General features: G+C 37.5%; 1 pseudogene across 3 annotated transcripts; it reads right to left on the bottom strand.

Annotated features, from left to right (window-relative positions):
• LOC149553569 (scarecrow-like protein 21 pseudogene) lies at positions 1-27,453 on the bottom strand (annotated as a pseudogene). 3 transcript variants are annotated; one of them, XR_016353124.1, is made up of 2 exons: positions 27,211-27,453; positions 1-2,395 (listed from the first exon to the last, which is right to left on the bottom strand). The product of XR_016353124.1 is annotated as a scarecrow-like protein 21 pseudogene, transcript variant X2 (transcript). The 3 variants fall into 3 exon arrangements; XR_016353125.1 differs by having other exon boundaries at positions 1-2,538; positions 27,382-27,453; XR_016353123.1 differs by having other exon boundaries at positions 27,382-27,453.

Below are 27,453 nucleotides of genomic sequence, written 5' to 3'. Positions count from 1 at the left end.
TGTTGCAAAATTTTGAGGGAAGCTTTAACTTAACACTCATAGTTCAAGACATTCATGACAATTGATCAGCACTACAATGCATTTTGTTAACCAAGTCATTCCTGTAGGCATCTCTAACATAATGCCCCTAGCACTATGGTCATTTGAACTTCAGACAACCTATCAATGTCTTGCAATGTTGATTTCTAAATGCTGCTGTACTCTATGCAGTTCAAAATTCTACATAAATCATACACTACAATTACACAGTTACAATTGGATTTTACAAGTTTGAATATGCTTTATGTGTTAATCAGCAGATGAGTTGTAAAAGCATACCCAAAATGTTCGTCAGCTCAACAATCAGTTGTGCTCTGATAAACTAGTGCCAGGCAGAAGCCACAAACAAGTGCCTGTCAAGCCAACCAAGATAAAGAGCTTCATCCTTTTCTACCAACCTGTAGTTCTCAGAATAATACCCCATAAGAGATTTGATAGCAGAGTTAACATATGAATTCAAAGGATAAGGCCTGAATCCAGCCATTGTAAATCTTGATCTCCATTTACCCAGAACTTCATGCCTTTCCACTCTTTCAGCACCCTCGCATGCAATGACATTCACTATGTCACGTGCCAGGCAATTTTGCTCAACATTGACACGGTTCTTATCATTCCTTGGAAGAGTCAAATCAAGGGACTCAAACATGGCAGTGTAAAAACTCAAAGTTTCCAGGAACCTTGGGAAGAAAGGTGCAGTATTTGTGTTTGCTTCTTGCTCCACCAATGTAACTACCTTGGGAGACAGTCCTTTGACCATACGCAAGAGACGATCACGATGGTTACTTGTGCTGACACTCTCATCAGGCATATGATGAAGTTGATAAGGAAAATTCACAGCCAGAGTTTCCCCAGGATGAATCTCAAGCATATCACGTTGCACTTCAGGTCCGAACACAGGTACAGCATGAAATGCAAATGGGACATTGTAGCTTGCAGCAAGTTCTGACAATATTTTGCCAACTGACTGTAATCCTCCTCCACGAGCATACTCTGCCACAGGATCATCAATGCCTGTTACACGAACATGGGGTGGACCATCTGGTCGTTTTGCAAGTGCTTGAATCAATGTTATCCATTGGGTACCTTGTGCAATCTGAAAATCAATAATGTGTACTCTGTCCTCATGCTTGAATGCTTCTGCAATGGCACCATTTGCAGCTAAATAACCAAATTTGAAGTATGGAGAGATTTCATATAGAGTACGCATGTGGGAAAAAAGTTCTTCACTAGAAGGTTCTTTGCATCTTAACCTTTTGTAGATATTTCCACCAGAAGAAGCCAATCTCGCCACAAGACCTTCTACCATATATGCTCCTAACCTTTGCAGTGGATTACCATAAACAGACACCACTTGATTCAATGCTGCAATATATTTCTCTGCAATAACTTTATCACCATCAGCAATAGCCTTTGCACATGCAATAAGCAATTGTCTTACATCATTCTGTGCAGTCTCAAGTCCCACCAATTCCTTTTTCTCTTCCAAAGATTCCAAAGAATTTTTTGGAATATGGACATTAGAGTTGAGCAGTGTGCCATTGACTGCTTCTACTTTTACACAGTTAACTCCATTATTCACTTTAGCACCAGGTATTTTTGCTTTTTCTGGTTCAGAGTACATGGTACCAGTGATACTGTTTAAGGCTTCTAAGCTCCACTCTGAATTTTTTTCAATCTCATGCTCCTCAGTGCTACCTTCAGAGCTATTAGAATCATTTCTATCGGGGCCCAACAATGCTGTCTTTAACTCGTGTAGTGCATTATTCAAACAGAATATATTCTCGTTGTCACTATATCCACTATCTGCTGACTGAAAATTTGGTATATCAGGTGGGAATGTTTGTGAGATTTGTGATGATGTTGGGCTTCCACCAGATAAGCAACTTCTATCAGATGGGGAACACTGAACCGCAAGACCAGTAGTGTGCTGTAGATGCTCAGCACTAGGGAACTGGGCTTTAAAGGAACAATTATTAGACAAAGTGCTTTGGAGAGAATCGTGATTTATTTGATTCTTGTCAGTACTGTGAGATTGTTGATTTTTGGAATTGTGAGTCACAACAAGGGAGGAGTTCTCCCAACTCCAATTTGGGGTGCCATGAAAAAATTCACTTGTCACTGAAGGCTGTATTATAGGAATATTAACTGCTTGAGATTGGCCCGAATCAAGTAAAGCATATCTGGGCACTTTAGTTGGGCGGTCAGAAAGAAATAGAGAAACCTCATTGGCTCTGCCACATGCTGTCTTGCATCTAATGTCCATGTTCCTAGATCTGTCAAAAATGACTGTTACAGTTGCAAGGTATCAGCATCCATACAGTATAGCTTTGCCAAATGCTCCCTCCTGATCCTCTATCTGGAGATGCCAAAACAGTTTATGAACAAAAACAAATCATTTCTCAGTTTCTGTTCTAGCATGCTCAATTTAAAATGCCATCATTTTTCAAGGATAAAATATTCTTGACTATGATATATCATCTCTTTGTGCGTTCTAGCACTCTGCAAGAAATACAAAAAACATGTAATCTGAAATTGCCTCGATAATGCCCAAATCTAGAATTATAAGAATATGTTTTAATATAGAATTTACTAAAAAGAAATGAACACCTTCCATTATCAGAAAAAGTCACAAGTAATTTCCCATTTCCAAGCAAGAATTTTATAAGCAGTTTCCCATCCTAAATACTCATTAGCCAGGGCATCATTGTTTTCAAACCCAAGAGAATCTCATTAGCTGGTTTATTTTGAAATTATCTGTAATCCATGTATACTCTTGCTGTAAAAGCAAACATGCATCCTGGAAAGCACCCTGATGGTTCATAAATAATACGCCTCCATGGCTTTGAAAGTTTGATGAGAACAAACAAAACCATCTAAGGAGAAGTCCATGATTGCCAAAATCCATATATTTTAGTTTGCTAGAAAATTTGATTTAGGTTTCACAGAACTTCTTTTATGACGGACAGGTACTCTTTCCATTTATATTTGTTTTGATACCAATGTGCTTTGATAGAACCTTCCTTAAGTTTGTAAATCTGGAATGTAGGAAATTGTAGGAAATTTTATGCACCAACCTTCTGTTTCTGAAACATGCAATCAATATCACAATAAATTAAAAGCAATTCTGTATCAGTAATCAAGACTAACCTAATTCAACTAAGATTTGATACTAGTGGGGACAAGGAAAGGCAACCACACATTCTGGCACATTCAACAGAAATGAAGCACCTAGGTTAATGAACCATATTGCAGTGCTATGAATGCATAATATTGGACGCAATCAATGTTGACATGATGAAGGTGGACAGGGAATCCTCCATCTAATCTGTCAAGATACATCCCAGCCACCCATTTTAATTGAATCATGATTTCCTGTTTAATGCACACTAAGCATACATGCTGTAGATGGGTTCTATACATTTTTTCTCTTCCTGAAAAACACTTCAAAGATTTTGTAGGCCTAAAAATGCTGATAAAAGAAACAAAGTTTCAGACTAAGCTATAAATATTTAAATTTTTATGAGAATTCTAGTGCTACAAAGGTTTAAACTGTTTCTAGTGATTTCATCTCACAATAAATGTCTTAAAGGGGGATTTAAATGACTTCTGTGATTATCAAACCTAGGAAATATGCAATTCAGTTATGCATAACATGTATGACATCCCGTCTGCAGGCAAAACATGGGATAAAGTGTGGGTTTTCAGCAAAAAAAACAAGCAACAAACAGAAACCCTCGACCCAGAATGGTTTCAGAGGCATCAATAGTGACATGAAAACCCTCATTGGGTTTCACACAAACGAATTTTGCCAAAAAAATCTAGACTTATTTCAGAAATTTAGAGCAGATAATTTCAATGGAAAAATTTTAAATTTCCAAGAAAAAATAATCTGGTTCTGATACCATGTTACACAGTTAACAGGTAAAATATTGGATGAATTAATGAATGAAAAAGATGCTCATTTATAGTGACACGAAAACCCTCATTGGGTTTCACACAAATGAATTTTGCCAAAAAATTCCAGACTTGTTTCAGAAATTTAGAGCAGATAATTTCAATGGAGAAATTTTAAATTTCCAAGAAAAAATAATCTGGTTCTGATACCATGTTACACAGTTAACAGGTAAAATATTGGATGAATTAATGGATGAACAAGATGCTCATTTATAGTTTACAAAGATGGTGTTTCTATTACGAAATAATTGTTGTTATTAGAAACATGCTAATTACAAAAGAATAGAAACAATATTAGAAACATTCTAATATTTAAAAATTTTACAATATTGACTGTTCAAATAATAATAAACAAGATTTTTGGAGATATTATTCCAATGCTATGCCTCATGAAACCAAAGCAAAAGATGGAAGGAAGGGATATGAGCAGTGGCTCCAAAGAGAACTTTTGGTTAACAATCTTCCAGGTAGCAGTATTCACCAGAGACTGCCCAAATAACAAACTTCTTAGCTGCTGTGAAGCTTGTGATGTTAAGTATCTACCACTAATCCCAAGGTTGACAAATTGAACAAACTTTCAGATTGCTAATAAGTGCATAGGACAACATTACAGGACATGAGCACCATATATGAAGCATAGTGGGGACCATCATGTGAAGCATACAGATGGGGCTCTAATCATAACGAGTACAAAGACCATCATAGAGCTGAAGCCCACTCCATTGGCTACCTTTAGTTTCAACACCTAGCTGTATAACCCTATGGCTTTTTAAATTTTCTAGGAGATTTAAGAATTCAATACATACACAGTCTTACTTTTTCAATTTTTACATGAAAGGAAATATCACAAAGCCTCAATTTTGTTGGATGATTGGTAATGCACCTATAGAAGACCGGATAGGTTGTTTAGAATCTTAGATACAACCTCTGCATTCTATATGAATGATTTGTTGTCTATGATGTGCATTGTCTGTCCCCGCACCAGAAGATCCAATAAGTAGGGATGACCTCTTTTACAAAGTCGTGACTTACTAAACTAAGAAATTAATAGCTAGTCTCCCCAGTTCATTGCTCCCATTTGTGTAGTCCTGTATGGACAAGAGTTGCCAAGAATTGAGATTAAGAAGCCAGACCAACATGACTTTAGATCTTACACAGAGGCAGTTTGTGGATCAAGGCTTCTCATACATTAGGTTGCAGTGTATTGTCACCAACAAACTTACATTCAAGTTTGGGGAATGCTTCTTAATTTGGCAAATGTGGGACTGATAATCATGCTAATTCTAAATCAGAATGGAATTACGTTATGTACAAATCACATTGTTTATACTATTTGAGCTTGATTTCATTTGCATGCATTTAATTGTTACTCTTATTGGAAGAGCCTCAGATATTTTCAGGACACATAATTAACTGGTATTCAACTTCTAAATTTTAGCGTCTGATGGTTTGTATAAAGTTAAATTGAAAATTTGGAGGTTACAAATATCTAACACAGGATAGAATGGTTGTAATGATGAAGCCACCGGCAGAATGAAATACAGCTCATTCACAATGGAATAAGGAATCATCATGGAACTGCTACACCTCTGTTCATGTTAGGCAGGCTATGTCACGATTTTCTGAACTGCAGATTTTTGGTTTAATAGGTATGCTACCAAAGTTGCAAATTGAAGTTGGAGGCAGATTTCAATACTGGGGAATGCTAGATTTGTAGAATGTGTGTAACCCAAGTTGGAACAGTATTCTACACAATATTCTAAAGATTTGTTTATGTAATAAAATGGAGAGTACACTACCTTCTGCGACATTCCCTTTCCGAGATGAGAATTAATAATGAATGATAAATAAAGAAATAAATAATAATTAAAAAAACAAAAACCATAAAATTTAAATTTAAAACATTGCTAAAGCCTAATACAAAAGATTAACATTTGGTAGTCTTCGATAACTTCATCTGCAACCATACGGCTAAAGACTACAAGTTGAGACTATAGTGAAACTTCATTATTGAGGAATTGATATAATTAGCTGATAGGCTATTTTATTGTAGAAACCTCCCGACGGTATTCAATTCCTCATGCCAGGGAAAAGGAAAAACCTGCCGAGGAAAGATTGACAGTTGAAACAATTTTTTTTCCTGAAAGGTAAAGGGGGCACATATTGAATAACTGTAATAATTCCACAGATAGGAATTATGAAATGATTGCACACACAGATCAGAAGCTCCAATAGCGTGCCAACCCAGTAGGAAAAAAGTTGACATTTACAACGAAACGGTAAATTCTGGTAAAAATATTCATGGCTGGTAATCCTTCTGCCATACTTCTGTAGTGTGAAACTGCTGCCAATCCTATTCTTGGGGCGATTATTCACAATCTGACAGGGCTGCTAATCTTGGTTGGGCTATTCAGCAGGTAAGACATTTTTCATATAGAAATATGATGTTTCTACAGTTTCTGTACATTTCATACAGAGATATGATGTTTCTACAGTTTCTGCATAGGATTTCATCAACTTTTGTAAAGGAGCTACAACAGGTCATGGAGCTTGTATATATGCTAATTTTGGGACAGAGGGTTGTCAACTTCCAGCTGCACCAGGCCTATTTGGTGATCTGTATACACCCCTATTTAATCATTTCTGAGATCTTCCAGGTTAAACCATTTAAGCAAATGCAATGGTACGTTCAAAGGCAAATTCCATAACTTATGTAGCATCCTTCCAGCCTGTGCCAAAATGGTAGCTTTGGAACAGGGTACAGACACCCATGGAGGCATAATTGAAAGTGGAATTTTGTCATATGTCGAAGTTGCAAGTGCCCTGGTTGATATCCATTCAAAATGTGGAAGCATACAACAAGAATATGAACTGTTTGAAATTCATATACTAAAGCAATTATATTCTTCACCAAATTAGCGAAATCAAGCCCACAATCCATGGTGGATGGAAACACTGTTTGAGTGTGATTGGAGGATGGTTTGGTGCTTTGTGAGTGCAAAATTTGAATTATGTCATAATTGCAACTGCCTTATTAGACAATTATTCAAAATGTTGAAGCACAGACAAGGCCAGTGAACTGTGCAACAAAGTGCCTCAAATAACTGTGGTTTCAAAGAATGCTATTTTGCAGGATATTTAGAAAATTGACTTGCCTCACTAGACATTTATCCAAAATGTCAATGCACAAACAAGGCCAGCGAACTGTTTGACAAAATGCCTCGAAGAACTGTAGTTTCAAGGAATGTTATGATTGCAGAATATTCAGAAAATTGACTTGCTGCAATCAGCATGTGTTAAACCAAATTGGACAACCTTTGGTAGCATCCTTCCCATCTTAGCCAAAATGGGAGCTTAGTAACATGGTATTTGCATCCACCCCATGATGGAGGGGGGCGTTTATTTAGATAGCGTAGTCAGAAATGTTTTATAGACATTTGTGCAAAATGTGGAAACATGCACAAGGCATGTCATCTGTTTGACAGAATGTTTCAAAGAGATGTTATGTAATGCTGGAATGCAATGCTTACATGATACACAAGTGGCATTTGCTAAAGAGCAAATGTAACTTTCAAAAAATGCAATTGGCAGTTGTGATGCCATAATCGACAACCTCTTTCAGCATCCATCCTGCCTGTGCCAAAAAGGAACTTTGAGACACGATATTAACACCGACCAAACCATAGGGGAATGGTTGGTATCCAAAATGTGGAAGCATTTATAAGACATGGAAACATTTGACAAAATGCACCATAAATCGGGTTACAAAATATTTATGTTATATTATTAAGAGACCCAAAAAACAACTATAACCCTTATAAAAGCCCTGTCCACTCTATTACGGCATGTACAGAGGTGTGACAATTTACTCTTGCATTGGGAATCTTTGTTTTGGTAGGTAATACATTCATCACTACTATACAAATTCATCATTACAATATAAACAAAAACATAAAACTTTAAAACTTACTTTTAAATTTATATATAAGCCTTCATAAATAAAAATTGTCTCAAACCCTCATACACCCCCGCTAATACTTAAAATAGAGAAATAATAAGAACTTATAGTTAAAACTCACCTGTGAAGTTAAAAATGGGCTTTTAGATCACTGAAAATCTGAAAATATCTCAACAGAAAACCAAGGCATGTTGAATAATAATTCCTCTCAAATATTTGAAGGAAACTATTATACTTGTATATATCCGCCACATGAGAAACTTTTTGAAACATCGTATCTCTGTATGAAAAATGTCTTATACCTGCTGTGGGGCTGAACAAAAGATTAGCAACCCCCTGTTAACACTGTGCTCTTGGAAGCTGGGAGGAAGAAGATGAAAACCCCTCCCCTCCTCAACACCCACAGGTTTCTTAACCAACCATGAGAAACAGTACCCAATGACCTTTCCAATCTGACAGCAACCTCATGAATCTGTTGCCAGTAAAGCACAATTTTGCTGCCAAGGACAACATGCCAGGAAAGAGCAACTTCACAGTAGATGTTTTGAGCTTGAAGTGAGACCCAATATTACTGCAGACTTTTGATAAGTCGCCCTATTCTTTTGACAAAATGGCCAACAACACGACTGAATTTTTGGAAAATGTAATCAACAACCACAGCATTATACTTGCATCAGCGCTTCACAATCTTTCGTGAACAAGTTATTGAAAAACTTCTGAAAGCAAAAGACTATTGGTATAGATATGAGTGGCAGCATAGAAGGACTGCACATGTCCACGGATTTATTTGGCTCCCAAATGCATCAGATATGGATAAACCTGATTGGAAAAATGAGGCAGAGCTCATAAGAGCAAGAAGGTTTTTCGACTTGTATGTTGTTGCATGTAATCCTCACAATGCAGCAAACAAAAACAATACAACATTTAGGTCTCCACTGGATGATCCATGCTTGCTTGAAACTACTGCGATATTATCTGCACAGCTTGTTGGAGACCACGAAGAGACTACTGAGGTTTTTCAATAATTGCAAACAAATGAAAGCAGCCAAATACAATGTATGGTGCATCAATCGCGTTACCCAGGAGGAAGTTGGGCCAGGTGAAGAAGAAGACAGTGACAACAAAGCAACCATTGGAGACACAAAAGAGATGAATGAATGGGAAACTATTTTTGCAGATGGAACCCTCAAAAAATATCAACCTAGATGAACTTGACATGCTTGGCAAGCATGCATTTGATACCAGCTACAGATGGGTTTAGAGCATTATACCCTAACACTTGCAAGAAACTATAACGAGGTTCATAAATGCAAGTAAAACATGTTAGCATGATGAGGCCATGGTGTCCAACATGTACATTCCACACTATACATTGTTAGCAAAGCAAGAGGCAACACTCAAAGAGTAATTTCAGGCCATAGCAAATGCCTCTCTACTGGCCCACTTTACATGATGATTCATGGAACGACCAAGACAATAAAATCCTACGTAATAGAATGCATAAGAAATGCACTCAACACTAACCCACTACAGCAGAAAAACCAAATCCTCATGCTGGCTCCAATACAAAATATTGCATTCAACATACATGCAACGACCATACATTCAATGCTCAAGATTCCTATTAAAGAGATGCATCCACTATAAGGGCAAGCATTGGCAACATTCCAAGAGGAACTGACGAACGCCAAATACATCTTATTGATGAAATGAGATTCATAGGGCTTTTTACTACAAACAGACTGTCATGTCCCCTTCCCCGCACTAGTTCTATGGCGCTGGGTTAATCTATCTCCACATCCGGATAGATTAACAGCATCAACAGTCAGGATGCTTACCAGTCACATGGGAGATTTATGTTAAGTTCATCATATAATAAATTAAAAGTTCTTTGATAAAGTTACTTTATGTTTTAAAAGTCATTTACGTTATAAAGTCACTTAAGTGACTATAGGATGCATTTGTTGTTTTATCCACATCTCTTATTCCAACACTTTTCCCTCACTTCGAGGTTATAAATAAGAGACTCCGCCTTGGGATTTGAAGACACGAAATTTTATGAATTCAATATCTAGAAACTCTAGTTGCTTAAATATGACTGAGCAAACTCGAGGACGAGAACCCTTGAGAAAATCAGGAGTTGAACGTAGCCCCAATCTTCTTGTGATATCTAGATCAGTTTGGAATTCAGTTTGGCACTTTCAAATTACAATAGGGAACACATTTGGTCAGTGAAGAGTGAACTTTACAGATTGCCGATTCTGGAGGACAGTCAGTTTGTGGTTAAAGCTGACAGGAACTAGAAGGCATACTATACAACAAGGAGGAAAGACTCATCTCCTTTGTTTGTCACACGGCAGTGCAGGAGTATAGTTGTGATAGCATTGGACGTGGTAACCTTCATCATGGGACCAGTCCATCCATGACTGCAGGTTGGGGGTCCAGGTGGTATTAACTGGTGGAGTTGGGGTCATTTGTTGAGGACGACATGTGTATGTGCAGGGAGGCAGACACATTCACGGTATAACAAAGCCGCACTACCATTATGTTGGGTCATGCATCATACCTCACGTAGATTGCAATGGGAATAAATGCAGATGGCTGGCAGAACATAGAGGTTGGCCGCTCCTAAGCATGGGTTGTTGTTCGTGGACAACTGGACAGGAATTCAAGAGTTTCATATTCCCATATTGATGCATCATATTTCCACCAGGTTTTCTACTGTTCGTCTATATATATATATATATATATATATATATATATATATATATATTCTGTAATCAGTTGTTTGTCATTGAATTGAATATAGTGCCTGGTTATCATATTGAACCTTGAGGACACCATCTAGAACTAAATGAATACATACATGTTTTCATAAGTTTATGATAACCTTTTCTCATCATTATGGAATCACCAACATAATTGTAGTAAATTGTTTGAGGAATTGCCTTCATGACAACTGTTTAACGAAATTCTTGTCACTTTAAGTCAATATTTTAACATCAACCCAATAGAGATTATTATAGTGGTATCAGAGCCCACAAGACCAGCCATCTTGTGGGAAATAACAGAATTTTTGCAGATCAATTTTCATCCAAAAATGACAGCCAGGAATGAGTAAAAGACATTATAAATTCAGTCATCTTCAGATGAAACAAGCAGATTCTTCAGAACATATTGAGATTGAAGATAGTTATTCAATGGATGAGGAATTAATATTTGGAACGGGTGAACAGGCTGAACTTACTAAACAGGTTGATCATTTTAGACAGGCAGTATAGGTAAACAACATTCAAATGGCACATAATGAAACTGAACAGGACAAGGAAATACGAGAAACATTGTGGGCTATTAGAGATGGGCAGAATAACATAGCTGATGCACTTCAACAACTTGCAATCAATATGCAGCAATTAACTCCTGTTAATAGGAGAGCCCCAAGCCATCACAATGGAGGACATAGTGTAGCTAGATCACCCCGAGTTGTTAAAGCCCCCACATGTAACACTGATAGGCCTCTACTGCCAATGTTTAATGCAGAAGAAGAGGCAGCACCCCCAGCAACACCAAATTTACTATTGGACAACGTTATGGCATTGTATGATGAATGGGATTTGTTTCCCAATCCTATTAAACAAAATCTAACCTTTGTCCAGTACCTAAATCAAAAAAGGGAGGCTGATAAACAACAGCAGGATAGGAGACCTAAAGCACCAAACAGGGACCTAAAACATGTTATGAACAAGTTAACTCTCCCTTCCTTTGATGGCAGCAATAGGACATCTGACATCTGCTAGAGCTTGGATTCACAAGCTTGATACCTATTGACAGTTAAACCCATGGCAAAGGCGGAAGCCACAGGATTTGCCACAATGCACCTTGAGGGAGCAGCGTATGATTGGTGGCATCACGGTTTAGTCACCCAGGATCATGGCCTCATAACTTCATATGAGATTTTCAGCTCCAAGCTGATTACTCGTTTTGACAAGAAGGATATTGAAGTTTATTACAAGGATTTGGCTCAGTTATGAGAGAGTAGGTCCTTGGATAACTTCATTGATGAGTTCCAACATATATCAGTGATGGTACCGAATATAACAAAACAACGTAAGGTGATGTTCACTGAAGGTTTATAGGACAGATTTAGGGGTTTGGTTGAAGTCCTTAAACCAAACACCCTGAATGATGTGATTAAGATCGCCCATGATTTGGATTCACCTTCTTCACTACTGTAGTCTCCAAAGAAACCCTATGAAGGGTCTACATTGTCCCAAGGGAACAAAAACCAGCAAAAACCAAATCCTCCCAGATTGGATTTTGAAACACGTAATGAAGTTAGGAGGACGAAGTTGTGCTTCACTTGCAGGGAACCTTGGACTCGCAATTACAGATACATTGGTAAAGGCAAGATTCACTATGTTGAGGTTCTTTCAAAGGATGAAGGAGAGCAACAAGAAGGTAATGATGTTGAGGACAGCAAGGAGGAAGAAGCTGAGGAGCAGCCCCTTAAAGATAAAAAGAAGAAAGCCACTACTAAATAGCCTCCTGTTATAGCCACCCTTTCAAGTGATCCAACATGTCATCCTTTCAAGGTGAAGGGTGTTGTTAGAGGACAATGCATTGTTTGTCTTTTGGATAGAAGAGCATCCCATAATTTCATTAGCATGTGGATGGTATCTAAGAGAGGATTGCGGATAGTCGGCATACCCGAGTTCGAAGTGAAGGTAGTAGGTGGTGAGGTTTTGAGTTGCACAGAGAAGGTATCCAATCTTCAGATACAGTTTGATGATTATCTCTTAGAGATTGAGTTTTATGTGGTTGATTTGGACGGGTTGGATGATATTCTGGGTAGACAGTGGTTAAGGACTCTCCACAAGTACATGTTTGATCACGAGACAATGCAGTTGGAATTCTTACAAGGTGATTGGTTGATAGTCCTAAAAGCCATACCAGATAGTGGACCCAAGTTGATAACAGCTCACAGGATGGAAGCCATTTTAAGACATGATGATATCGAATGGGCGACACAGTGTTTCATCTCCTCTAACGAGATGCAAGATAAAGGACAGCAGTACCATTGTGACATCCAAACGGTGTTTGACAAGCATAGGAGTGTATTTGAGGATTTACCCCCAGGTATTCCACCAGATTGAGGGTTTGAGCACATCATTGAGCTAGAAGAGGGCGCCAAACCTATCATTACCACTCCTTAGAAGAAAGAAATAGAGAAGAAGATTAAGGAACTTCTAGATATGGGACATATCCGGCCCAGTTCCAGCCCTTTTGCCTCTTCAGTGGTGTTGGTTAAGAAGGATGGCACCCTTCGGATGTGTATTGATTATCACACCCTTAATAAGAGAACCATTAAAAACAAGTATTCGATTCCCTGCACTAATGAGTTACTAGATGAGTTTCATGGAGTTGTTTAGTTCTCGAAGATAGATCTTCGATCAAGATACCATCAGATATGAGTTCGAGAGGAGGATGTGCATAAGACAACTTTCTGATGCCACTACAGACACTGAGTTTTTGGTGATGCCATTTGGGCTCACTAATGCACCAGCCACCTTACAGCCATGCATGAACCACATCTTCAAAAAACAACTATGAAAGAGTGTGTTGGTTTTCTTTGATGACATGCTGATCTTTAGCAAGACTTGGGAGGAACATTTGCAACACCTAGATGAGATCCTTAGTCTCATGGAGAACATTGTCTATTCGCAAAGGAGGCTAAGTGCGAGTTTGGGTCAACTGAGATTCTCTATCTGGGTCACGTGATTGGTGCAGAGGGAGTTAAGGTACATCAAGAAAAGATACAGGCGATCCTTGATTGGCCACCATCGAGAGATGTATTTGAGTTGCAAGGCTTCCTTGGCCTTTGTTCTTATTACAAGCAATTTGCCAAAGGTTTTTCCCAGGTAGCAACCCCCCTTATTGATCTAACATGGAAAAGGGTATTTAGATGGATAGAGGATTCAGTGGCAGTCTTTGATAGACTAAAACAAGTGATGAGCACGTGTCCAGTTCTGGCACTTCCTAATTTTTCTAGACCCTTTGTTTTGGAGTGTGATGCTTCAAGGAGCAGAATCGGGGCAGTTTTGATGCAGGATTGCCGTCCCATAGCTTTTGAGAGTAGGAAACTTCGGGGCAGCAAGCTATTATATTCTACCTATGATAAAGAGATGCTGGCTATAATCCATGCCTTCGCCAAGTTTAGACAATACTTGGTGGAAAGAAAATTTACAGCGAAGACTAATCATAATAGTTTACGTTACTTTCTTGAACAAAAGGAGTTTAACGAAAGACAACAGAAATGGGTCGGCAAGGTCCAAGCATACAATTTTGACATTGAATATGTCAAAGGGAAAAATAATATAGTTGCTGATGCACTTTCCCAGAGACGCCCAGTGTTAGAGTGTTGTACCATTTCCGAGATTTTAGTACATTGGAGATCCTAGTTGTTATTGGAGTATTCTAGAAATATTCATGCATGTCAGATTATGGATGGTATACTTCAAGATGATCGGTACAAGGTAATGAATGATATTATATATTATAAGAATAGAATCTACCTAGTACCATAATCTAAACTTAAAAGGGATATTATGCACACTATACATGATGCACCTTCAACGGGTCACCCAAGTTTTTTCAAAATCTACAGGCAGATTAGAGAGAGATTCTCATGGAAGGGACTAAAGGATGACGTTTTGCAGCATGTTAGAGAGTACCAGACTTGTTAGCAGAACAAGCCATAACAGGGCTTTTCCGTAGGGTTACTTCAGCCACTCCCTATTCTAGCTCAAAGATGGGAGAGTATATCCATGGATTTCATTACAGGGTTGTCGAGGGTCGAGGGCAAGGATTGTATTTTTGTGGTGGTAGATAGATTAACGAAGTTCGCGCACTTCTTTGCTATTGCATCAAACTGATCAGCCTCTCAGTTGGTAGAGTTGTTCTTTCGAGAGGTTTTTTGTCTTCATGGATTACCTAGGACCATCATGAGTGACAGAGATAGTAGGTTTCTCAGTACCTTTTGGCAAGAGGTTTTTAGACTGGCAGGTATAGAGTTGACACCCAGCACCAGTTATCACCCACAGAGGGATGGTCAAACCGAAACAGTTAATAAATGGGTGGAAGGGTATTTGAGAAACTACATTGCAAGTCAACAAAGAGCTTGGGTCAAATGGTTGTATTTGGGGGAGTATTGCTACAACACCACATACATATGTCCATTCGAATGACTCCCTTCTCTGCTCTTTATGGCTACGATCCCCTCTCTTTCACTGAATTGGCATTGCAGGACAAAAGGGCGCTCTTAGCCAAAGATTGGAATTTGGATCAGCAGGATATCCTCAGAGCCCTCAAGGATAATATTCAGCAAGCACAAAATCAGCAGAAGTTATATGTTGATCGGCATCGTATTGAGCGAAGCTTCGAGTTGGGTGACATGTTTTATCTTTGTCTACAGCCATATAGAGAGAGTTCCCTAAAGAGAAGTGGGTCAAAAAAGTTTGAAACCAAATTTTACGAACCTTAGTGCATCACCAAGAGGGTTGGTGAGGTTGCTTACGAGTTGGATTTTCTGGGTGACAGCCAAATCCACAACATATTTCATGTTTTATGCCTCAAGAAGGTCATTGGCCAACAAATTGTTCCTTCAGAGGGTTTGCCTCCGCTTGATGGGGAGGGTAAGCTTGCTTTGGAGCCGACAAAGGTGATTGAGACTAGGGAAAGGAAGCTGCAAAATAGGTCCGTCAGAGAATATCTAGTTCGTTGGAAAAACTTACCGTATGAGGACGACACTTGGGAAGGTGAGCTATTTTGCAGCATCCAGCGTTGAGATTACTTGAGGGCAAGCAATCCCAGGAAGGGAGGACTATCATGTCCCCTTCCCCGCACTAGTTCTATGGCGCTAGGTTAATCTATCTCCACCTTCAAATAGATTAATGGCATCAACAGTCAGGATGCTTACTAGTTACATGGGCAATTTATCTTAAGTTCATCATTTAAAAAATTAAAAATTCTTTGATAAAGTTACTTTATGTTTTAAAAGTCATTTACTTTATAAAGTGACTTAAGTGACTACAGGACAAATTTGTTGTTTCATCCCACATCTCTTATTCCAACACTTTTCCCTCACTTCGAGGTTATAAATAAGAGACTCCGCCTTGGGATTTGAAGACACGAAATTTTATGAGCTCAATATCTAGAAACTCTAGTTGCTTAAATGTGACTGAGCAAACTCGAGGACGAAAACCCTTGAGAAAATCAAGAGCTGGATGTAGCCTTAGTCTTCTTATGATATCTATATTAGTTTGGAATTCAGTTTGGCACTTTCGAATTACAATGGAGAACACATTTGGTCAGTAAAGAGTGAACTTTACAGATTGCCGACTCTGGAGGACAGTCAATTTGTGGTTAAAGCCGATAGGAACTGGATAGCATACTATATGGCAAGGAGGAAAGACTCATCTCTTTATTTGTCACAGGACAGTGCCAGAGTACAGTTGTGATAGCACTGGGCGTGGTAGCTAGGACAAATTGGATTGCTCTTGGCTCCCATCACAGAACCTTCATCGCGGGACCAGTCCATCTGTGACTACAAGTCGGGTGTCAAGGTGGTATTAACTGCCAGAGCGGGGGTTATTTGTTGAGGACAATGTGTGTATGTGTAGGGAGGGGACACATTCACGGGATAATAGAGCCACACTACCATTCTATTGGGTCACGCATCATACCTCACATAGATTGCAGTGGGAATAAATGCAGATGGCTGGTAGAACATAGAGGTTGACTGCTCCTAAGCATGGGTCATTGTTCATTGACAACTGGACTGGCATTCAAGAGATTCATATTCCCATATTGATGCATCGTATTTCCACCAGGGTTTCTACTATTGATTCAAAATCGTGTCTTTAGCATTCTGTAATCAGTTGTTTGTCATTAAATTGAATATAGTGCCTAGTTGTCATATTGAACCTTGAGGACACCATCTAGAACTAAATGAATACATGCATGTTTTCATAAGTTTATGATAACCTTTTCTTATCATTATGGAATCACCCAGCATAAATGTAGTAAATTGTTTGAGGAATTGCCTTCATGATAACTGTTTGACGAAATTCTTGTCACTTGAAGTTCAATATTTTAACATCAACCCAACAGATATTATTACATAAATAGTAGGCTATGCCAAGCGTTACCACATAGTCAGCACCTATGCTTCGATGGTGTCTCCATAATCTTGGTAAGTGACCTTGCACAATTACCACTCATGATACAAATCCCAATCAGTTGTCAACTTGAAAACAATGTTCTAATAACATGGTGAATGTACAACACAAGTATAAGAAATGCAGACCCACATCAAGAAGATTGACAACTCTTGATGAATCGCACAAACAAACATGTTACATTTAGCGAAATGGAAATATTTGACAACTCAATGCACCTATTTGCTACCAATGATTTAGTTAGGCTGCACAATAAAATAATGTTGAAAATGTTAAATTGTCCAATTGTGGCAACTACAACGACAAACACCAATACACAACAAATTGCAATCGGTGATGAACAACTTGAAAAGAAATTATTCATTTGCAAAGGGCAAAGCATCATGCTAACCACAAATATGAACACAAGCGGGGCTTGTAAATGGAGCTCTCGGCGAAGTAACTAACATTATTCATAGCCCTAGCTTGACAACACCAAATGTTCCAATGTATGCTTTAGCAAGGATTGAAAATTACATAGGATTGCTATGGAACCAAACTGACCCCAAGGTTGTGCGAATACCTCTAATATTAGTGGGTAGTCGAAGGCAAATACCCTTCACTATGGCGTGGGCTATAACCTTACACAAATCTCAAGGACTAACGCTACAGAAAGCAACAGTTGACATTGGAGGAATAGAGAGGCAAGGTCTAACGTTTACAACTATGTCTAACCCCAAGGTTGTGCGAATACCTCAAATATCAGTGGGTAGTCAAAGGCAAATACCCTTCACTATGGCGTGGACTATAACCTTACACAAATCTCAAGGACTAACGCTACAGAAAGCAACAGTTGACATTGGAGGAATAGAGAGGCAAGGTCTAACGTTTACAACTATGTCCAAAGTCGGGTCATTAAATGACCTTTGCATCAACAATTTTCTCCTTCAAGAGATACTCCAAAATACAAAACAAGCCATACTTGATAATAAGGAAAAAGTAGGAAGCTAGAATGCAACAACTCACACGAACAAAACAAGGTATGAGGATCTCACCTAAATCCCCCTCACATTACTCAACTAATAATTGCTCTTTAAAATCCACAACTAATCTTATTGCCTCATACCTTTTCTACCTTTGTGTTACAAGTTCTAATGACATGCCATACAATACAAAGTCACAGATTCAAATGTTAATAATAGGTCCACTACAAATGTTGTGTAAGCAATATGTATTGTAACAACATCACAAATAACTTTGCTAATATAAATTGTAACATGTACGCATAAATATTCAATTTTTTGTTGCATTTTCTCTTGCATCAGCTATAACCAACATAATTATTACCCCACAAAAGCAATTCCAAATATTCAAACTTTTCCCCATTGCCCAATGATATATAACACAAAACACATCTAACTATCGGTGTAACCATTGCAATCATTGGTGAAAGTGCTAGTTAAATGGGAGATGAAAAAAGCATACATGATTTTTTGAAAACATATGTGATTCTATGATATGTATACATAATAGTTTTCTAAAGATTGTTACATCCATAGTTCAAATTGTTGCCAAGAAGTTTTGGCCAACGACAAATTGTGTGCATATATCTTTGACTCATGAATTCCAATATATTGCCAATAACTTGGAGTTTTTTCGCCCAATATTGCCAACTTTGCGTGTGATAAATAACAAACTTTTCTTACCCGCATACATGTTAAGGATAGACAATGACTCAACGAAGGGCCAAAACACTTTTTCTAGTTCTAATTGAGGATTGGAGAGGTTAGAAAGGGTTGGGAGAAAAAAGGTCATCATTTGCAATTTTCTAGACTGTCTTCTTGTGGATTTGAAGAGATTTTTAAACCAAATTCAGATTCACAAGTAAGTTTTCAAGAATCTTTCGCTTTTTTTTTTAGCTCAATTTGTCTTGTACTAATTGCATCCAAGTTTATAAAAACTCTATAGTACCATTTCCAATCTACTGTAATTCCTTTTAGAATGCAATGAGCAAGATCTAACACCAGCTACATTTAAACTTGTTCAAAGTTTTAAACTTACTCAATTTGTTTCTAAATTTCTTTATTAAATTTCTAGATTTGTGCCCTCGTTTTGTATGTGACTTGTGTAGGTTGATTCTTCATTAAATGATAAATAGGGATACCTCTACATTTGGGTTAGCTACAAGGTCCATAGTAAATGCATGGCCATCAAGATATGTAGGCACGCACCCTAAAGGGGCTAGAGACAAGGCATGGGCATATGTGTTTGAAGGACCCTACTATAATATTGTGATATGCATAAAATATGAAAAACTAGTTACTAGAGGCATCTCTCGAATGAAATACCACCTTGAAAATTCCAATAGTTTTGAAATTCCAGTAATGGTCCTCCTAGGTTCATCGTGGGTCCTCCCGAATTCTCTGTGGGTCCTCTTGGGTTCTCTGTGGGTCCTAGATTTGCCACAGGTCCTCCCAGGTTTGCCATGGGTCCGTCTGGGTTAGTTGCAAGTCCAAGCAAGGTCCTTATTTTGGACTGTGAGCTCGTCGGGTTCGTGTCACGTGCTGAAATGAACCCGGGTAGACCCACAGTCCAAAATAAGGACCCTGCCTGGACCTGCAGTGAACTCAAGCGCAAACCTGGACCCACGCGAACCCGGACCCAGATCTGAGCAACAGTGTCTGAACTCGATAACTAAGCACAATACCTTTGAAGACCCAAGATAGTTGTGAATACGTGTTCTGTAAACTTGGAGGAAGCCTACTTGTAGATTGCTGTCCAAATGCCCTAAGGACAAATAGATTCCCATCCTTCTTAAGGTCATGACTAGGAATAGAGCTTAAGTATCTTCTTAAGGTTAAGACTAGGGATTAGAGCTTAAGTATGTATTATGAATCAGCAATTGTTTATTGATTTAATTAGATTTAAATGTATAGTGATGGGTGTTGATCACTGGAAACTAGTAGCCTCCTAGTATGGAATGTTACAAATTGCCATTCCCAAGCCCAATCCAAACCCTAGTTGGGAATTTTACGCTAAATCAAGTAAAGCCCCAATAAAGGACATTACAACTTGACTAATTTGCAGTAAAGTGGATAGATGTTGCATAAAAAGTGAGCTCTACTTTAGAGGTGCTCAAAAGGTTTGTATCTGCCCCAATATCATGAACACTATATTATCAATAGGATACTTGTAGTCAAATAACTACCAAATTACCAACAACTATCAAAATTGTGGTGTTAACACTCTACATAATGCACAAATGCAATACGATGGAGGGACAAGACAACCATGATTACCTTTTGTCCTTATGCCCCCTTTCTGATTTGAGAATAAACAAACCAATTACACAGCAGTTTAATCTTTTGCAAAAAGCATAAAATTTAAAGATGTATTTGATTGTCCAAAATATGATAAGCGCTATTGTCTCATTGGATATCATCTTGGATAATATTTACATAAATTTAAAGATGTATTTGATTGTCCAAAATATGATAAGCTCTATTGTCTCATTGGATATCATCTTGGATAATATTTACATAAGGTATGAAATTGTCAATTTTACTCAGTGAACTCAACACCATAATGCAAAACGGTAACAAATAAAGTGATTCAATAGAAGGTGCACTTATTTGGTTCATCATATATATATCCAATAAAAAAGTCCCTAGAAATGATGCGAATTGGACTCCTAAACATATTTTAATTGGGGTAGGTTAAATTGTTTTTAACAACCAAGTAGCATAGAGAAGGGCAATTTGACACATATAATAAGCACTCTTACCTATTTGATTGCACATTGCAATTTCATCCTCATCTATTGAATAAAGAATCATTGATAAACACTTCTATTTTCTCTTCGACAAAAAGTTTCTAGCATAAAATGTCAAATAAATGGACCTATATAGAGAAAGGGTGAGAGGCAAAGGGAATAATTATGTGGGTTATTGTTAAAAGAAATGAGGGGAATAGTTGGAGTTGTTGTAATGAGCTAGAAGCGTAAGAGAGTAGAGCAGCGTGACACACACAACAAGCACTATCGCCTATTCAATCACCAACTGCGACTTTCTCATTCTATGTGGAATGGGCAAAAAATAAGAATATAGATACCTGGTTCATAATCCCAGTGTTGAGTTAGTTGGAATTAGAATCATCCTCTGTCCAATAAGTAGGTGCCCTTGTTGCAGTTCCCCCTGCAGTAGACATAGGTTTCCCCTGTAGGGACCCTCTTCTATTAACAAGTATATAATAGCTAGTCATGTAGAGTGTTCCACCTTAGTACTCACTTTGATATTCCGCCTATTTGACTCTAGAAACTTTTCTCCCCCACACCCCAAGATTTTATCTCTAGTGTTCCGCGAAAAAAGTGCATACAATAAAGCTTTTTACTACGATTCAAAGGTTCCTAGGGTTGTTGTTGATGAACTTTTTCATTTTCTCTTCCATGGAAAGTTCTAGCATAAGATGCTATAAACGGATGGCATATGTGTCCAATGAAAGGGTGGTGAGCATAGTATCAGAGAAGGGGAGATGGGGAAGAATTCTCTGGAGCATTCTTAAATTTTTAAGAATTAATAGATGCAAAAACTTTGACAATTTATTCTCTTGGTAAAAATATTGTTATTTCTTTTGAATAACCTCCTGTATTGTGTAGCTGAACATTGATTTAGGTTACTAATATTTGAATTTTCATATACATTCTTGAAAGACTAGTTATGTATTGTCCACAATATGATTTCTTTTATATGTATCTGCACTTAAGAAGTGCTGTTTGTTATGAATTGCTTCCCTTGTTGAATGAAGTTTTGAACTCTTGTATCAAAATTCTGAATTAATTAAATCCCTTAAACCATGCACTGTTTGGTAATAAATCTGGACCTTTATCAATTTATTGCAAGTTGCTATCATTTCACAAAGGAAACAGAAAGGCCTTTACAAAAATTAGATTTCTTATATCTCCATCGAAACTCAACATAAAAGGTAAACCATATTTTACTTTGTTTTAACTTTCATAAAACCTTTCCTCAAGCAAAATAATTTCAATTTGATAAAAAATGGTTCTCTATAGTCTTAAGGTCACCCAAACAAGGTTTTCAAAACAAGAGAATTTCATAATTCTTGCCACTTGTGTGCAATTTTGACTTGGTCAACACATTAGTATACTAGTATACTGTATACACAAAGAAGCTGCACGCTCATACATGTGACTGTGTTCATATCTGAAAACTGCATAGTGCAGGCAATAGTAATTCCTAATGCCCCTTTACTTGTTTTCCCACCATGAATTCTAATTCAATCAAGATGAATATGAATCCATATTTTGTGGTTGATGATAACAGTAATCTTTTTACTATTTTCATAAGGCCCAAAATCCCTTTCTGTACATTGTTTTATGCAAATAAATTGGCAGGACATTGTTCATCCAAAAACAATGTACAATTGAGTCAATCATTGTAAAAACGTGACCCAAAGGTTGGCTCCATATGCAAGATAAGAATGCAATGTTGAAAAGGTGCACTCTCCCACTTCCTCTTCAGCTGGATCCAGGTTAACAAAAAAGTTTTTCAATCTCTGGAACGATAAAAGCTTTAACATGGAAAACAACATATTAGCCCAGAAGCCTAAAGAAGAAATGGAAATGAAGGTAATATGGGGTATTAAGCCCTCTCAACAAAACTCCCTGGACAGTTTAAAGCCACGATGCTCAAAGATGAAAAAGAAGCAATAAAAATTTAAGCAGGCCTATTCAGGTGGCTCCCCGTCTCTACCTTAAAAGGTGAAATCTAAGAATGTAATTCAACAGGATGAAAGTGAATTAGAAGCTATTTAAAGCCAGGTAGACCCATTCGATATTTTGATTTTACATGTATGTCAGGCAGAGCCAGTGGACCTAACCAAGCTAAATGAATAAGTTGCCAAGATATGTGTTGACCAAGAGACGGAATAGAAGAAATTGGAAAGGAAGACACTAAGTTTCAAGCCCTAAACATTCCTGGAATGAGCAACTTGCTAAGAGGTCCTTGGAAAGAAAGAATTACGAAGTATGCCGAATATGGATCAGCAGTTTAAAAATCAGGTAGTAGCTACTAAATAGAGTCAGAAGCTCAAAGCTAAACTGAAAAGAGCCTACTTGTTGCAAAGAACTCATGGAAAACTTAGTACAACCTACTAGCATTCTTTTAAACAAGATAGCTGCACTAATGAAAATTAACAAGTGGATGAATGTGTTGACAATAATATAAAAGACTCTTGATGGTTTAGATGGAGTTGTGCACGATATTGACCCCTAAAGAGATTGTGCTTTTGAGAAGAGATCAGATATGTGAGAGCATTTCCTGTTAGATGACAGAATAGAACTATTGCTAAAAATTTACCTCATCATGGATGGTTTATAGAAAATAATAAAGCGATTTGAACATCCTATGATAATTGATAATAAAGAAATGTTTCTGTTGACCCAAATACCATACATGCAATTATAAATTATATAATCCCAATAAAATGGTTGGGTAGACCAATTCTAATATGCATCTGAGTTCTTAGCAAACTTGATCAAGAAGTCATTTTGGCAGTCAGCCTTGATCAAATTTACAGTTGCAATAGTTAATTCTCTCAAGAAATACATCATTTGTTTGAAATACTTGACTGGAACCATCTATGATGGCTGTTCCAAAGCTGTTCAAAGCATTTCATTAATTGGTTTCATATCAGAAATAGGATCTCCTAACCAACATGGATGTCCTGATATCAAGCATAGCTTAGATGGCCTTCAAGTAAGGTTGTCCTGTCTCAAGCATAGCTTTCATAGCCTTTGAGTAAGGATGTCCTGTTCTCAATCATAGCCTTACTGAGAGGATGGCGCAACTTTGACCACCAATAGGATGGTCAAAAGAGTCAAATAGCATTCATTCTGAAACAAAAGGATGATAATCCTGCCCCCCTTTACGCACCAAATGCAACAGGCTGTCCAGCATTGAGAAGGGGTATCTCCTTCAACTCCTTAGGATATCTAGGTTGTCTCCTGGACTACCACATACAACTCCATATGGAGCACTTGATTTTAACCAACTGGATTTTATCTTATCTTTTTTTTCTTCTCACAAATACTAAGCCTCGGAAATTTTGAATTTAAGCTTAGGGTTGTATATTTGACTGCAAGAACAATTCTATTGATCTTATCTTTGGTCAAAAGTATTTTAAGGAATTACAGGTAGGCTAGACCATACTTGGAAAACTCAGACAGCATTGTCGTTCAGCCACCCAAAATTTCAACTTGGACTTGGAACTCAGCAAAATTCAGCCCAAAAATAATAATTACAAAAAAATGAAACAGAAACCAATGCATTTAGATAATTCAAAGAATGAGATGTTGACTTTGATGCTTTTGATGGAAAGTAATATGAAGATCTTATTGATTGTAATTTTCATTGTGTACTAACATTTGACATATCACTGAATTTAGAATTTTTTAACATTTTTGCAGACTCTGACAATTATATTTTGTTAATTGGCAATCATGAGCATCACTATATATGTGTGTGTTTAGACACACACAAGCGCATGCGCACACACAAATACACACATGCACACACCTATATATGTTTATTAAATGCACCCATGAAGAAACAAAATAAAAAAAATGTGCACCCATTGTATACCCATTGTATACCCTTCCCTAAACCCTACTGGACCTAAACAAATAAAAAAAACTGAATACTATTATAGTGTACTGTCTAAATGCAAATCTCATGTCCTCAAACAAATTTGTGACATCTTCAAATAAATTGTCCACATTAACAAACAAATTGATAGCACCATGCGTGTGAATGTGTGTATGTATGTGTATACATCCAAACCCGTACTAGTACCCAAGGTAAAAAAAATTGATATATAATCATACCTACTACTCGTACTCACACCCATACCAAGAGCAATAATTTAGATTATAAGAGTAAAATGGCAACAAATATTAGGATAGATATAGATTGAGCAAGAACAACAAAACCTGCATGTTCTTACCCACCATGACCCAAGGGCCAATATTTATTGTTCATAGGAATACACCCTAGCTCCCACACTATACCCTAAAGATGCCATCCGACAAATGTTAGCTAATTAAGAAGATGCCTTCCGTTAAGTATTTGTGTTAGGTAGAGTATTTGAGCTCTCATTTTATACTATTGGTAAGATATAACTTTTGTTACATTTGATTTTCTGTTAGCCAATCTTTTATTTTCATGCATCCTTCCCCTGTCATGTTGAAATGCTGATCTTTAAGATTTATTCTTTAGTTATTTGATAGTTAAGCAAACATTGAAAGTAAAAATGAAATGGGAAAAACTTTCTTAACCATGTCAATCAAGAAATCCCTCAAAACATTTTAAGAATAAGGATAAGAAAGAAGATTCTATACAGTTCAATCTTTTGGAATTAGTTAGCTGAGTTTTGAGTATATTAGCTGATTATCTTCCTCAATAATGTCATAAACAAAAACACAATTTGAAACTTAAGAAATACCATAAAGAAACCTATATTTATTCTTACAAGCTCACAAGAATAATGTTTTAAACATTTCTACTCTCAATGAAGATTGAAATGGACCAAATAAAATGAAATATGTGAATGACTGATTGTAGCTTTCTGTTGAAGAATATACACCTTCTCCACTCCAACATACTTTTCATAAAATGATTAATGATGCACCCCCCTTCACTTGAAATGAACCACAAATCTTAGGTAGAGATGAAAATGAATGTGTCAGATATAGCTTCCTTTGAGACCCTACATATGAATCTTAAATGAAACTTTGGTACACAGAAAAATCGTCAGCTTAAAAGAACCCTGCCCCCCTTCTCTGTTTTCTGCTCCAACCTCCAGTACTGGTTTGCCACCCTGCCATCTCCACCTCTCCCCGATTTTCTGCCCTTTCCCCACCTCTCTCTCTCTCTCTCTCTCAGTCCGTTAATATCATCCCATTAGCTAGCTTTCAGTCATATAAGTGAATCAAACTGAATACCATATGTATGCACACACCCCTTGCAAATACGACATAAGAAGCACACAAACTGAATCCTATGGGCATATGTCCTCACAAACATCAGTGAACAAGTCATTCTATTGCTAGTCAGTCCCATCTTTCAAGAGTAAATGGTTGTTCACAAGAACCAATTTTCATTGCATAGGACGGTGGTCGTAGCCTCGAGTTGAAGCAGTGGGATTGAAGCTATTAAAATGAAACGTCATATAGCATTCACTATGTTTGATATTAGTCAGAGCAAATAGCTGTTCAGAAGAAACCAATTTTTATGAGCTTGAATGATCGACTAGGCAGTCATTGCATTGGTTGATGTTCACAGCCTTGCAGAGGATAAGCAGTGGGCTTGTAGCTGGTAAAAGAAATCATTAATATAAATCAATATGTTTAGTATCAAGTCAATCTGTGTGATTCATCTTTCAAGAGTGAATAACTGTTCATATAAAACCCATATTAAATGAGCTTGAATGATGAACAGGGCAGTCATTGCATCAAGTGATGACCAAAGCCTAGGAGGGGTAAAACAGAAAAATGGCAGATAGGAAAATGAACCATCACATGCTATTCATTACCAGCAGAACTTGAGCCAGATAAACAAACAATCCAGTCAGAGGATCATCTATACTCGCACACGTCTCAAACCCATGGTTAGTATCAAATACCCAAGACATGATAACTCAGTATACCAGTGTGGCTGGTATCAAATACCCAAAGCTAGTTACTACCACTACCATCTTTTAGCGAAAGTAAACCGTGTAGCGCTTGTTATCAACACAAAAACTGGATTCAGCAAAACACATCAGCCTTGGCCTTGACATACCAATTCCAAGATCAGCCACAAAGGGCCAAAATATACAAAAACTTCCACAAATTCAGATCCATACACCGAAAAGCTAAATAAACAATCAAGAGATGGGTATTTCCTTATCTGATTATGACAGCCTAGAAACCAAAATTGCAAACCACTGAGACCTCAAAACAGCTACAAACATCAAAAATTCAAAACTCACCAAAGCAAATGTCACAATTCGGAGTCTCCTCATACTCTGCAGCTAAAACTTAATCAAACAGGTCTTCATACAATAAAGTAAAATCGATCAAACAGGTCTTCCCACAGAAAAGTAAAGCTAAAATTGATCTAACAGGTCTTCAGACAAGGAAAGGAAAGCAGGCATACATACCCAATTGTGGAATAAAACTGGTTTCGTTCTTCTCCTCTTTCCACTAATCTCACAACAGCAGACAAATAAAAT

This window comes from Cupressus sempervirens, chromosome 6, assembly GCF_028749045.1.
Source record: "Cupressus sempervirens isolate cs-2001-9-10 chromosome 6, ASM2874904v1, whole genome shotgun sequence".
Classification (NCBI taxonomy): Eukaryota; Viridiplantae; Streptophyta; class Pinopsida; order Cupressales; family Cupressaceae; genus Cupressus; species Cupressus sempervirens.
Note: the sequence above shows the minus strand (reverse complement) of the source record. Positions and strands in the feature narration are given on the sequence as shown.